This window comes from Mangifera indica, chromosome 3, assembly GCF_011075055.1.
Source record: "Mangifera indica cultivar Alphonso chromosome 3, CATAS_Mindica_2.1, whole genome shotgun sequence".
NCBI lineage: Eukaryota > Viridiplantae > Streptophyta > Magnoliopsida > Sapindales > Anacardiaceae > Mangifera > Mangifera indica.
Window position 1 is genome coordinate 16,075,542 of NC_058139.1, and position 16,718 is coordinate 16,092,259.

General features: G+C 32.6%; 1 long non-coding RNA gene across 1 annotated transcript; it reads right to left on the bottom strand.

The window, feature by feature from the left end:
• Positions 1 to 6,569: 6,569 nt before the first annotated feature.
• On the bottom strand, positions 6,570 to 8,479 carry LOC123212390. Its single transcript, XR_006501540.1, has 2 exons — positions 7,987 to 8,479; positions 6,570 to 6,841 (listed from the first exon to the last, which is right to left on the bottom strand). It is a non-coding gene; the product is annotated as an uncharacterized LOC123212390 (long non-coding RNA).
• Between the last annotated feature and the right edge of the window lie 8,239 nt (positions 8,480 to 16,718).

The window sequence follows — 16,718 nt, forward strand, 5'->3', positions numbered from 1 at the left end:
TTAATTATCAAAGAAAGAAGTCATAAAGAAGTGAATTCAAAGAAAACTCTCATAAGAACTTTGGAGAAATTTGAAAATTTTGATTAGAATCAAACTCCCCATAATCTTAAGTTTAATACATATATATATGTTGCTTCTAACCCTAAAAAACGAAATAAATCCTTTAAAAAAAAGGAAAATAACATCTCATGACAACTAAACACTCTCCTAATTAAACTAGGATAACAATTAGATAATAACTAAATAAGCTTTCCTAATTAAATTAGGATAATAACTAGATAATAACTAATCACAAAAGGGCTAGCTAAATTGATGTGACTTCGGCTTCCATATGCATATTTGACTAAGTATGAAATTTGGCCTTAGGAATAATGCCTAACATATGTTTCTTGTTGCCTTTAGACTAATTCATGTATTTAGGCTCCTTGTGTTAAAGTAAGCTCTTTTAATTCTTCAAATTGAATTAAATGCACAAGTCTTGAACTAAACTCCATGCTTGTCATGTCGTTGACCATGAGTTGCCCTTTGACTTCGATCAGACTTTTTCCCATAAGCTCTAAATGACTTTGAATGAGCCTAATGATTGTCGATTTCATCTTCTTGGCTCTTGCTCATGTAATTAGGCCTCTATCATAGCTCAATGGATCCAAATTCTTCGTGTTTATTAAAGTAGAATTTGAACCTCCATCGTTATGCTTCCCCATGTGTGAATTTGGTGAAGTTATCCATTGATCATTCACATTAATTATGCTTGCTATAGTTACATACTATGACTATAAAATCTTTTAAATGGATGTCAAAATTGCTTTCTTAAATGGTAACCTTATAGAAGACGTCTATATAGCATAACCCGATGGTTTCATTCTTACTAGACAAGTAGACAAAGTATGCAAGCTCGAAAGGTCCATATAGACTTAAATAGGCCTTAAGAAGCTAGATTATTTGTTTTGATGAAACTATTTGTGAGTTTGGATTCATCAAAAATAAAGATGAACCGTGTGTGTACAAGAAAGTCATGGGAGTATGAATGCATTTCTAGTATTGTATGTCAATGACATCTTAATTATTGAAAATGAGAAACAAAACTTGCAATTGATAAAAGTTTGGTTATCCAAGTATTTCTCCATGAAAGACTTCGGAGAAGAAATCCATATTCATAAGATTAAAATTTTTTGAGATAAAAAGAGTAAACTATTAGGCCTAAGTTAAAGCACATACATAGATAAGGTATTGACTAGATTTAATATGGAAGAATCAAAGAAAGGATTTGTACCCATGTTTATGGTGTATATCTTTTAAAAAAATATGTCCATGTACACAATCTGAGAGAGATAATATGAGTAGGATCTCAAAAGCTTTAGCTATAAGATTAATCATACATGTCATGTTATGTACGAGGATTGATGTCTCATATGCCTTAAGCATTTGTAGTAGGTATCAATCTAATCTAAGTGAAAAACAATGGATAGCTATCAAAAACATCTTGAAGTACTTGAGAAAGACAAAGGATGTATTCTTGGTTTATAGAGAGGAATCTGAACTCACTATAAGAAGCTATGATGACTCTAGTTTCCCAATCAAGGTTTGTGTTTAGTTTGAATTGTGGTAAAGTTAGCTAGAAAAATTCTAAGCAAAATATAGTGGTTGATTTTATAATAGAGTTAGAGTATATGACCCTTTTAGAAGTAGCAAAAGAGGCAATGTGGACCAAAAAGTTTATAATTGAACTTGGAGTGGTTTCTAGTATCATTGAGCCGATTGATCTCTATCACAACACCATATGAATGATTGCTTAGACCAAAAAGTCACAGTCTCATTAGAGCTCTAAACATATACTTAGACGATTCCACTTGATTTGAGAGATTGTACAATAAGATGACATATAGATATAAAGGAGTAATATAGATAATAATTTGGTTGACTCATTGATAAAACCTCTATCACAATAGAAGCATGATAAACATATAATCAAGCTTGACAGTAGATATATAATTGATTGGCTATAATGCAAGTGGGATATTATTAGGGTAGATGTCCTAGAGTCAATCGAATTTGAAATTTATGAATGCAATTTTATATTTATCATTAATAAAAGGATTTATTGTCATTTAATTCATATGCTAATTATTTATATGATTGTATGAATGACATACCCTTAGAATAGTAGAACTATGGCAAAGGGATTAGTCGACTGATCGTGAGAACCTTATGTATGCATTAAGTGGCTATTCTTGTAATGTCCATTATCCTGACATTACACTGAATAAGGGCACATGTAATGATAAAGGGATTATCATAGTATTAAACGACCTTGCCAAAAGTGATGATAGTTCTTACATGTTGAAGTTGTTATAGACAGTTTGGTATAACATATGGGTGCACGCTGTAAACATGTTCATTAGACTGACTTGACTAGAAGATATCTATATGGATGGTTGCTCCAATTTCTATAGAATAAATATTTTGAACACTACGTGCATATGTGATCCTGTAGCTTGAGGTCACCAAATTGTCTTGTGTGATGATTAGTATTATTTAACACTATCTAACATGTCATCGTAATTTTGGTAACTATAAAGGCAATAATTGGCTATAGTGTGAGATACATGAAAGCTATGGTTGATCAATAAAGGATTTGTCATTCCTGAGTACAGGAGAAGATATCTCACATAAGAATCTTAAATAGCATCTATGATAGCTTGAATCTATAACCATAGTGGGATAAGGTTATAACTTAAGTAATGTTAATCATTGATGTATATCAACTCATATTGACTAATTATTGAGATAAATACTTTTTTTGTCTTGGCCTCGAGAGATATTAGTTGATGAAAGCATTGAATTGTACATAACTATGTTGTTGTAAAAGCTTAAGAGTTATCCATTGACACTTTATCTTTTAGGTGACCATGATGTTTTGCTAAAAGCCAATCTTGGTCATTGTTTGAATTCAGTCTGAATCTAGACACTACCAGTTTGATCAAAAGCTTATAGGTAACATGTATATAGGGGTTGATTTAAACCTAAAGGTGGGGATTATTTAGTGATAATCTTAGTGTTTAGAGAGAGAGAAAAATCATTGAAAAACTGGGTTTTGCCCATTTGAGTTGAATAACCTAGTTAACCATGGTTTGACCAAGGTATACTTGGTATGTATAGTACGAATAGAAACCATAGAAAATAAAAAAGCATGGCATAATTGGACAAATGATTTTCCAGCCGTGTAAAAGTTAAAGGCATATTGGGTGGCATATTTGTGCTGCCACTCATACATGTATATGTTGAAGGTGTCAAGATGGATTTAATCATAGCTATGAGTGAAAAGGTTTCTTCAAAATCTAACCCTTATTTTTGAGTATAGCTTTTTGCTACCAATTGAGCTTGTTTCTCCTCTACTAACATGAATTTGATCTCTAATCTAAGCCCCAACTACTAACTTTATCTTTTCTCTAATCTAGAACTACCTTGATCTAACTTAGGTTTACTGATATACCCTTTATCAAAACCACATGCCCTAAGAAGGTCACTTTATCCAACCAAAACTCATATTAGGAGAACTTTACAAACTATTGTTTTTCCCTCAACCTCCACAAAGGAAGTCTCACATGTTGCTTATACTCCTCATAGCTCATAGAATTTGCCAATATGTCATCGATGAAGATCACTATAAACTTATCTAAATAGTCATAAACTTGAAATGACCATACCTCATTTGAAAAGTTATTTTAGATAGATCGTACTCAGCCACCCTTACCTGATAGTAGACTGACCTTAAATCGATCTTGGAGAACACAATCGATCATTTATTATGGGTAATAAGTACTTGTCCTTCACTGTTACCTTGTTAAATTATTTGTAAACTAGACATATCCTTATGGACTTATCTTTCTTCTTGACAAACAAGATGAGAGTTTTCCAAGGAGAGTGGCTCGTCTGATAAAGCCATTCTTTAGCAATTCTTGAAGCTGTTTCTTTAACTCTTGTAATTTAATTAAGACTATTCTCTAAAGTGTCTTGGATATAGGTGTTGCGTTTAACACCAGTTTAATGTTAAAATCTATCTTTTGTTCAAAAGCTAATCTCAGTAACTCTATCAAAACACATCTCAAAACTCTCTAACAATTGGCATCTGCTTTAATGCTCGAGCCTAACTCTACCTTACTTACTATATGAGTGAAGAAACCTATGCACCCCTTACTTAGAATTTCCTTGCCTTCAAGGCACTAATCATCAAAGTCATGATATACCTCTCGCCAAATTCAAATAAGACTCTATTTTCAAGGCTAAATTGGACCTTCTTACATCGACAATCAATCTTAGTTGTATTTTTCCTCAAGAAAACCATCCCTAAAATCATGTCAAAATTTATCTTAAACATTATTAAGTCCACAAAAAATTGTTTGCCTTATACATCAATAACCTGTCTATCATCATCTCACTATTGATCATTGACCTACCACTTAGTAACTCTATCTTAACTTTTTAGGTCATCTTGATTAATTATACTCCTAATCTTTTTGCTAAACTCTTGTTTATAAATTAATGTGTAGCATAAAATGAAAATAAGAGTACAAAGGAAAGAAATCTAACTAGTAACTATTATCAAGTTGACCTCAATTGGCCCTTGGGTAATGATGTACACTCTGACAATAGCTCCTTCTACTAGTTACTCAGGTTAGGCTAGAACCCCAAGACAAGACCTTATCATATGTTTTGGCTGACAATAATCGTAGCAAACTATTTGCCCTATCAAACACTCTTTTCTATGATATCTGCCATATCTTTGGCATGCAAGAATCTTACGCCTTTTTTATTTCTTATTAATCTTCCAACCTTTCTTGTTATCTTTAGGCTAGAATGGTCTCTTCCTTTTCCTCTTTAAATAAGGACCACTTTTGGATTTGGACACTATCACTATTTTACTATATTATTGCTACTTTGATGCTGAAGTCACCTTTACTGATCCTTGAGCTTGTGCCAATGGTATATGTATTGACTCATTTCCCTAAGCTAGAGTACTTCTCTATTATTTGAATATCTTTTGAATATGTCCCTAACATTTTGGGCACTCAAACCAATTTTGGGGACCAGAAGTATTGCTACCTCACTCTGGCTTCTTTATGGGTTACTTGTCTGAGTGTTTTTGGTGTTTGCTTAGGTTCTTCTCATTTTTTGCAAAAAAAAGTATAGCTATAAGTCTCTATAAAACTCAATAAGTGTAAATAAAACTAAACTTACAGTTATCCACTCTGAGTATGCTTAGTATGGCATGAAGGACTTACATTCCTACTTAATTTGAGTATACAAATACTGTAAAATATCTTTTGGGTATCAAAATCATGTTTTGATACCAACTTATAATACCCCATCCAAAAGTGCTGCCTTTCAAAAGAACACATCACTAAATTATCTATTTTGAGCATGCATTTAATTTAAAATAAGTAATAAATTCATTAAATAGCTTAATAAAACCTCATTTATTAAAACTTACAAAATTACTAAAACACCCTTATCAAATAAGTTTAAAATGTTCAAAAATGTCAAATCATAAAATGTAAGCTAAAAATCATAACATGAGAAGTTTGGTACATAAGTGAAATCTGAATAAAATAAAAATTGAAAAAGACAAAAATACTCATACTGCTCTAGGCTTGCAAACCACTGCTCGTCCTACAGCCTTTACAATCACCTACACCTGTATATAAGAAAGTAAGGGATGTGAGTGATAAAAAACTTAATAAATAAGAGAATAAACTGAGAACTTTTATTGAAATCCTTAAAATGCCTTTAAACCAAACCTATACTAACTCTATCATCCAAAGTTGACATTAAACTCCTCTATGGATGATGATAGGTCCTATATACTGTCTTTGTACTCATACTATACTCTAGGGACTCTTTAGGTTGTCATAACTCTCAGATCGAACTTGTCTTTTTTAGTCACTAAGGAATTACTCCCTCAGATTTCTATCTGGTGTAACCATACAAAACTCAAGAGAAATGTCTAAATCTAAAAATTGTAACTAAAGTTGTATACTATACCAATTAGTCTAGATAAAATATAGGGATTTGGTACCATGGCCATGTGAGCTATCTTTTTGTTTCATTACACTAACTGTAACTTAACTAGACTCTACTACGAGCATGTACCTACTGTGGGTCTATTGTCTTACTATGGACAATTTAGATCAAATATGGGGATTTGAATGTGAGCTATCTTTCTATTTCATTACACCAACTATAACTTAATTGGGTTATACTATAAGCATATACCTTACTACGGGTCTAATGTTCTACTATAGACAGTGTAGTGACTATATACTTATAGTTAGGGGTGGATACGAGCCGAGCCGAGCCCGAACACTGTTTAGCTCGTTTTCGGCTCGTTTTTTGTCAGCTCGGTTTTCGGCTCGCTTCGGGCTCGCCGAGCTCGTCAAAAACATATGTTCGTGTTCGGCTCGCTTTATAATTTAAGTGTTCGTGCTCGGTTCGCACCTAACTCGGGCTCGTATCTAATAGCTCGGTTCGCTCGGCTCGGGTTTGGGCTCGTATTCTAGGCTCGTCAGCAGTTAAAATACATATAAATTTCTCATAGAAGCAAATATTTTTAGTGAAACAGAAAAATAGAAAGGATTAGACAACCATAGAAGCAATTTCATAATAAATACATTTTGTCCAAACATAAGATGCAGATAAAAATCCTAAAAGTTGACAGCACACCCAAATTCAAAGCTTCAAGCTCTTTTGTCATCAGTCTCAATAGCAGCTGATGTTTTTTCCTTGGTGTTGGCCGATAATGCTTCCTCCACATTCTCATCTTTTGTGTCGCTGTCATCATTTTCTGCATCACAACATTCAAAGGAGAAGTTTAGGCATGCCTTAAACCTACACACAATGGCATATTTACATAGCATTATTATGAAATGTTTTCAAAAATAGTATTGCATATGAGAATAACATTTCATACTCTATGGTATATAACATAGAAATCTAGATACATACATGATTAACAAAGAATTACTAACAACCCAAATGTAAAAAAAAGAAAAAATCAAATTCCCTAGGTTGATCTCTCTGTTTATTTTGTATGCAGCAGCCGATATTAGCTTCACAGAAAGGAACATGAAAAGCCGTTAGATGTTTTCATTTATAAAAGATCATTCCAAAACTCCATAGTAAAACCAATTAGCATCATTGAGTAGACTGTCTGTTGTTGCTGGTTTACAAATAGTTTATAAATTGCTTATGATTATTGTTCACCGCGCAACAAATGGGTTGGCTTACAATAGCCAATTATCATCCTAAATCACGCACAATTGTTTGCCATCAATAAACCTCATAATTAACTTTGTCAAGAAATTAATGACAAACAAAATACATTCTATCTATTTAGAGTAATATTATGTATAAATAAATTACAATAATTTATTTATATAGCATAGTAATAGTTAGATATTTTTTAATCAAGAAAAAAAATAATTATATCATCTAATTATAAATATTATTTTTATACAAATAAATTTGTATGATTTGTTTATAATACTAGTTCAAAAGTTTAGGGAAATTATATGACAGATGAATGTTTGAAACATGCATTTGACCTAAACAATTATGCAATAAGTTTGTTAATATTTAGTAGAAAAAAAATGTAAGGCTTCTATTTGAGATAGGAGCTACTTATTGTTGATGAATGAGACATCCCTCTCAGTGAAATGACAACAATTCTCTTGCCCAACCCTACTGCTTTATGCAATAAACTGCTTTATGCAATAAAGCGTAATTTTGTTTTTCCACTGTCACAAAACAATATAGCCCAATTTATGAAAACCAACAACAGATTACCCATAAAAAAAGAAAAAGGTGCTGGATATTCACCTCAATGGACATCAGAATCAGATTTGTTATAAATTGTTGATGAGATTGGAAAGATACGAAACAAAGTTGAATCACCATTGAGAAAAAACAGAGACATTAATCATAATAAACCTTGTTGGCGGCTGAACGGCGTTGCAATCGTGGTGGCTGATTGGTGTTTCAACTGTGTGTGAGCGAATAGAGGGGCGGCAGCAGCGTAGTTTAGGTTTTAGTTTATTTTCAACAGAGAAGAGAAGAACAGCAGAAAAAATAAAATGAAACTGATTAGGTTTGCTTTATTTTAATTGCTTCCAAACGGCAGCGTTTTTGCCTTGAAGAGAAGCCAGCAAAGCAAGTTTTTTAAGCTGCTGCACAATACAAAGTCAACAGAGAGAAGACCATATAATACCGCCAGCCACGCCCAGCACAACATATTAATAACGAGCTCAACTCAGCTCGCCGAGCCAGCCGAGCCGAGCATTCCTCTGTTCGGGTTCGGGCTCGCGTTCGTTTCTTGATTTTTGCTTCGGCTCGTGTTCGTATTCGTATTCGCTTCTAACAGGCTCGTTTCGGGCTCGTTCGAGCTAAGCTCGTTTCGAGCCCGAAAAAGCTCGCCTCGAATCCAGCCCTACTTATAGTACCACTTTGTAACAATCCTATGATGTCTAGTATGTATGCGTCTTAAGCTTTTACTTACTTAATTGGCTTTCATTTCCACCTTACAGAATGTCTCATGCCTTACTATAATTGAACTCTTAGGCACGTAAAGTACTACTACGTACCCAAGCTTTCTATACTATTACTCGAGACAACCTTTAAACTCTTAGCCTAATTTTCTTTCTCTTTTTTTTATTCTGCTCTATACACGTGGGTATGTGTCTAGGACACATAGGGGTATGTCTCTTTATGTTACTCACACACGACAACCTTCTTGTGGCATTTTCTTCTATGTTATTATTAATTGAAACATGGACGTGTACCCTAACTAACATAACTGTATGCCCCTTAAGGTATTTATTTTACTTTCCATCTTAAACTCATCTCAACCATATCACTTTGTAAGGCTATTTTAGTCATTCACCTCTGCACATTGTCGTGCTAATGTTATAAATGGGAAGTCCACATGTCCTAGCTGACCTTGGTCAAGGATGCCCAATAATTGTCAAAATGTCACGATCACTTGACCTGAATTTTGGGGATTGCATACAAAAACATATATCCCATACCACACGACCATATGACAAACCTAGAAAACACATTGAAAACCCTATTTATTGAACACTAACTGCACTTATGCCAATTTTGCCGATTTTACATAATTCCATTCATACCAAAGAGTATTGTAACAATTAATACATTTCAAACATGTTAGAATCAAAATCGTCAAACCAATATCTAAGACATACATAGAATAACTCTATTTCATAATAGATGAAATTTAAAATTTGTTAAAGTGGCAAATTTTCTCTCTCTAAAATCATCTCTTCTCACTCTAGGATTTAGGTTCTCTCATTACGTTTGTTCACTACTTTTGGTCTCCCTTTATCCTTTGTCTAACTGGTGGCCTTTTGACACTAATCCTCTAACTTAAGTCCCTACTAGTCCTTGATAAAAGTGTTAATTTTAGTTTATTTCTCGGTTTGAGTTTGCATTTTCCTTCTTTTCTAGTTTTTATGTGTGTGCTCGTTGTTTTAGTTGTGTTCCTCTTAGTGTTTTGGTTTTCCTCAGTTCTTTCTTTGGCTTTTTTTTTTGTTGCCTATGGTTTAGGTTTGCTTCATTGTTGTCTTCAAGCTTTATTACTTGTGCAAGTATGAAGTGTAACATTGGCCTGATATTGCTTTCTGATTTATTTTGTTTAGGTTTCTAGTCATAATGGTAGTTTGAGTGGTTAGGAGTTTTCATGGTAGCTGTTTTCATTTGAATTGACGTCGATTGTGGCTTTCAGTTGAGGGTAGCTATCTGCTAGTGTTAAGATAGAAATCTCTTAGAAGTGGAGTGTTTTCATTCTCTGAGTTGAGTTGATATAGTGTAAGTTATGTCCTTATGTTATTAGTAGTGTTTACTTTCGTTGAAGTTGAGATAGATTATGTTTGGTATATGGGCTAGAGGACTTGTTCTTGTGGTGTGTAGTCTTTATAGTTAGACTTGTTTATGGGTTTTTTTGATTCTAGGCTTTTTTTTTTTTTTTGTGATTGGCTGGTGTTCTCTTCACTCAAGGGATTAAGGCACTGCTAACTGACATCACAATGAAATTAAAATTTTATAAAATCATACTATCATAAAACCCTTACCATGATACCTATTTTAAAACATATTTATCATGAGTATTCAAAGCAACCATAAAGTGCTTTAAGGTTTATACCTATGTTTGTGGCTCATTCAAGTCTTCATGTCACAAAGAAATAAACGTTGTTTAACCCTAATGAGGTTATGCCCTGGTATCCATGTGAAGTATAAACAGAAAAGGTTATCCAAAAAGAAGGCTACTAAGGGTCCTGTGTTGGATAAAGGGTGTGCTCACGGGAAAAAAGAATATTATAAAACCCAAGCAGCAACTAAGTTTTTTGTTAATGTGTATTTGTATTATGTTAGATCAATCTCTGATACTAATAAAATACATATATGTGTGTGTGTGTGTGTGTGCACAAGAATATGTGTTTTTATTAGAATTTTAATCCAAACACGTTACCTTCATGGTTTTATGCCTTACATGGTATCATGCATACCAAGTGATCTTGGTCAACCACGATCAACAGAGTTCTCTTTCTCCCTGAATACCAGGATTGTCATCAAACAATCCTTATCTCTAGGTTCATATTAACCTTTACATATGTGTGACCAATAAGCTTTCTATCAAATCGATAGTATCTAAATTCAAGTTAAATTCAAACTAAGATTGACCTCTAGTAAAACATCATAACCATCCGAATAATAGAGTGTTAACAAAAACCTCTTAAGGTTTTACAATATCATAATTATGTGTAATTCAATCCTTTCGTTAACCAATATCTCTTGAGCCCAAGATATAGAAATGTGTTTATCTCAGTAGTTCCTTAGTATGAACTGATATACATTAATGAGTAACAAGGTTTAAACTTTATCCTTATCCCACTATGGTCATAGATTCAAGTAGTCATGAATGTCATTTAATATTCTTTTGTAAGATATCTTTTCCTACACTTAAGAGTAAAGAATCATTTACTTATCAACTATAGCTTTTATATATCTCACGATATGGTCATCCACTGCATATATGATACCCTAGTTTAATGATATGTTGGATGATGCCAAACCATACCTATCTTAACATGAGCTAATCTAATGATCTCAAGTCATACGCTTTACTAAAATGATAGTCATTGAATTTATGTCAGGCTCTCACCTTGACATCTGTTTGAAGATAAACCAAAAACAGTTTTTAATAGGATATCACAACCACCGATTAGTAGAGTGTCAACATAAGACTTTTTATCCTGTCAGTGATATGATTGCTTGTACAATTTGATCCTTTAATTATACAATATTTTTTTTAGGCGAAGGTATACATAAAGTGTCTCCCTTAGGGATCCTTGAGTTATATAAACTAATTCCTATCAACAATTGGAAAAGCATTGGATTAAACATTAACTCAATCCTATTATAGCTATAGATTTAATTAGTCGTGGTCACTTGTTAGAGTGTCCTAACTAAGATATCAACTCTTGTGTTTGAGAGTGATGGATCCTCTGTTGATTCATCATAACCTTTGTACAAATCTCAATACGACCAATCATAACCTTTCTAGTAATCATCTAACTAGACTATATTAGACTGGTGTCAAACCATACTATCCTTACACAAGATGATCCGATGACCTCAAGTCTAAAGATCACATATACCTCTGTAGACACTAGAGCAACCATCCATCTGGAATCTTCTTGGTGGGTCAGTCTAATGAACATGTCTATAACATGCACCCATGTGTTGCACAAAGTTTTTAGCAAACAACTTTGACACGTGAGAACTATTATCATCTTTCAATGAGATTGTTCAACACTATGATAACTCTATTACTATTACCTATGCCTATAGTCATGGTAATATCAGAGTTACAGATGTTTTAAGATAGCCACTTAGTATCATAGGGTTCTCACGATCAAATGTCGAGCATTGATCCCCTTGTTACATTTTAACTATTCATAAGACATTTTTTTGAGCATATATTAACATGTTTTATAAACAAATAATGCTACAATAGATTACAAATATGACCTTTTATTAATGAATTTATATCGTTATGAGGATTGGCTCTAGGGCACCAAACCCAATAATCTCTCATTTGCACTATAGCCAATCATCCATGCAAGGAACATCAAATGATCATATGCACCTATCATTGCTTCTGTTGCAACAAAGCATTCATTTATAAAATTTGTTCATTTAGTTTTTCCAAAGGTTAGGTAACCTTTCCTCTTGTCAATCTAAGTATGTAATTAGATAGTTTGGTGAGACCATGACTCTACAAAACATCTAATTAGTATTAATAACACCAAATCAACTATGCTAGAAGTCAATTTATGATCTACTATGTCATTTAAGACCTTGCATTTTAAATGCCTCATACTCAGCTTTCAATGTAGAATTGATTCAACATTTATACTATATGTCCTTTTGAATTAATACTCATTATTTTCAACCTGATTTGTCTTATGTCATTATTCCTTATTTAGTGACTACATCCTTCAAAATCTTAGAAATTATTTATATTCTTTTTTAGAAAATCAAGGATATTTCCTAATGTGTCATCCAATGACGCTTATTTTGACATAGTTGATATTTTTAAAAGATTCAGGCATCAATTTCAAGTGTATATCATGACAATCATGACATTCATGATCATTCTAATAGCTAGTGTTAATAGAACTCTAATAATCTTTGTCTCTTAATTTATGTGTTCAGTGACACATAATCTAGGAGAAGCATATGTCATCATGATGAAAGAGTCCTTTTGGATTCTTATTTCATAAATCCTTTCAGTTTTTGTTTGTTATAAACACTCCAACTTAAATTTAGTAGTTTATATGATCTACAACAATAGATCAGGTGAAGATACAGACTACTTAGTTTAAGTTCTTTTATGAAGGATTACTTGGTTACCCAAGTCCTATTATGCTAGTTACAAATTTCACATTTAATTCTAATATGTTTATTGTCATACAGATATACAATGTCAGAATTATCATTGTACTCCTACTTGCTTTTGTATATAGATATCATTTTCATCTTAGTAAAACTAAAAGATTTAATAGTTTTATTTGTATGAATATTTTTAGATTCCAACATTCACGTGAGTTCTTAAATAGAACTCATCAACTTGCAAACTCGACAAACTCCTTTTCAAGGTTAACACCATTGGTTGTGATGTGGTTACAACCATTCTAGGTTTTATCCATTAAAGTTACTCTTAATAATTAATTATCAAACTTTTAGTGGTATGCAACAACTATGATTGCATCTAGATTTTAGTGTTAATTATAGGTCTTAGATTTCAACATCATAAATGATCAGTACTTTTATCAAGAGTTATAAAAATTTTAATTCATATATAAACTCATAATGCACCTTATCTTTTTAACATGATTTTATATACTTATGTTGATTAGTCGTTTCCTTCTAAGAGTAGGTAATCTTCGTTATAATGTTCAAGGATACTTATTGACACATCATTTACTTTATGTCTATCTTTCTTATGAATTAAAACTTGATTAAGTACTATTATCTACTCACTTGATCTTTTAGAGAACAATGTCTAAAAGAATCTTCCAAAATAGATTTTAAAATCTATTTGGTATTAGAAGAGCAATATTCTTAAGTTTCATTTAGTGTCACACAAGATAATTTATTTAACATATAATTCAACAAACTCAAGTTAATTGCTTAACATTGTGTCACTACCATTGTTAAATAAGTCACTAGATTTCAATCTAATGCGTACAACATATATAAAATGTGTTATACTAATAGAAATAAAGATAGGTTACAATCACTAAGGTATTACCTTAGAACATTTAATAGGTATTAAAACTCCCATTATATCTCAAACTTTAAGTTAGATTGATTGTCTTATGCATTCTCCTCATTGGTTTAACCCAAGTGATTGATTACACGTGTTAACAAATTCTTTATTTCATTATTGAATTCCTTAAATTTCTTTAAGGTATTCAGATTCGTATATTTGAAGATCTACCAATCATATTCATTGGAAGGTCCAAGGAATCAGATGAAATTTTAAATTTGTTTTGTTCAACATGAACTGTTAACTCTTGTTGTTTATACGAAATTCCATAGTCAAATTAATGTCCCACTGAAAATAGTGAAAAAATGATGTGGTTATCTTTGTCTAAAAGACATAACTAGTATCCATCATTCAATAATAATTGAATGAATCGAAATTCTAGTCTTGGTTTAGTTTTTCGTGCCAAATTATCAGTCTAAATTAAGTTATACAATTAAGAATTCTTAAAATAAGCGTTCTATCGAATTAGTAGTGTCTGAATTCAAGTCAAATTCAGACATAGACAAAGTTAGCCTTTAGCAAAGTGTCATGGCCATATAGACGATAGAGTGTCAGTGGACATCTCTTAAGCTTCTACAATATCACAGTTACGTGCAATCCAATCATTTTATCAACAAATATCTCTCAAAGTTGAGACATAGAATTATGTCTATCTTGTTAGTTCCTTGGTATGAACTAATACACATTAATGAGTAACATGGATTAGGTTATAACCTTATCTCACTATGGCCATAGATTCAAGCAGTCATGAATGTTATTCAGTATTCTTATATGAGATATCTTTTCTTGTGCTCAGGAGTGATGACTCTTTTGTTGATCAAAGATAGCCTCCATGTAACTTATGATATGGTTATCCACTACCTTTATGATGCCCCAATTACGACGGTATGTTGAATAGTTTCAAACTATACCAATCCTTACATGAGACGGTTTAACAACCTTAAGTCATAGGATTATATGCACCTATGATGTTCAAATGATTTATTCTATAGATATTAAAGCAACCATTCATATGGATATCCTCTGGCAAGGTTAGTTTGATAAACATGTTTACAATATGCACCTATATGTTATACCAAGTTCTCTACGAATAACTTTGACACATAAGAACTGTCACCACCTTTCGGTAGGTCACCTAACATTATAGTAGTTCCATAATCATTACATGTGCCCTTGATGTAAAATTAAATCTATATGTCAGGATAAACACGTTTACAATATGCACCTATGTGTCAGGATTGCAAACATTTATAGAATGGTCACTTAATGTGTACATAAGGTTCTCATGAACACTCGTCTTATTCTTTTGTCATAGTTTTCCAATTCAAAAGGTATTTGATTCGCACAATCATATAAAAGTGCACATATATGAATTGAATAACAATTAATTCTTTATTGATTAATGAATGCAAATTACAATTACAAATATCAAATCAATTGGCTTTAAGGCAACTACCCTAACAATATCTGGCTTACACTATAACCAATCAATTATATATCTAATGCCTAATACTACTACACAGTTATCATGCTTCTACTGCGATAGAAACTTTATCAACCTAAATTGTCATCTATATCAATTCTCTCTATCTATATATTAGTACACTGAATAATCTCTCGAATCTGATGGTATTATCTAAGTTTGTGATTGGACCTCTGATACGACTGTAGCTCTTTTGTCTAAGCAATCGCTTTATTGTTGTCACAATTGAGTTTAATTAGCTTAGTGATACTCAAAACCACTCTAAGTTCAGTAACAAACTTCTTGATCTATATAGCTTCTTTCGCTACTTCTAAAAGGGCATTGTACTCGGATTCTATCGTAAAATTAACCATTGTACTTTACTTAGAGCTTTTCGAGCTAATTGCACCACCATTCAAACAAAACACAAACCCTAATTGGGATTTAAAATAATCTCGATTAATTTGGAAACTAACATCATTGTAGCCTCTAACAATGAGTTTAGTATCCCTTCCATAAATAAAGAACGCATTCTTAGTCCTTCTCAAGTACTTTAAGATGTTCTTGACAATCATCCAATGTTTTTCACCTGGATCAAATTGATATCTACTACAAACGTTTAAGGTATATGAGGTATCAACTCTCGTATATAGCATGACGTATGTGATCGATCCTATAATCGAGACATATAGAATCCTACTTATCTTACCTCTTTCAGATTTTGAAGATGGACACATCTTTTTCGAAAGATATACACCATGGCACATAGGCAAAAAGCTTTTCTTAGAGTCTTCCATGAAAAATCTCGTCAACACCTTATCTATGTACGTGCTTTGACTTAAGCCCAATGGTCTATACTTTATATCTCGATTAGGGCTGGACTTGAACCAAGCCCATTTGAGGTCGAGCTCAAGCTGAGCCTGAAACGAGCTAACCCTATACTAGCTCGGTTGAGCTTGAGCTCGAGCTCAAACTACTCGCCAAAATTTTCAATTAAAAATTTTGATACAAAACGGCGTCGTTTTGACCAATATGTATTAAAACGATGTCATTTTAATAATGAAAAATGAGCCGAGCTGAATTCAAGTGGAGTTCAAGCTTAGCTTTCACGAGCTCAAGCTCAGTTATATGTAAACCGAGCTGAACTCCAGCTCGGCTTGGTTGGAATCCATCCCTAATCTCGGTAAATTTTAATCCTAAGAATGTATATTACTTCTCTTAAGTCTTTTATAGAGTAGTACTTGGATAACCAATCCTTTTCTGATTGCAAGTTTGGTATATCATTTCCAATAATCAAGATATCATCATTATACAATACTAAAAATGTAATCATGCTCCTGTTAACGT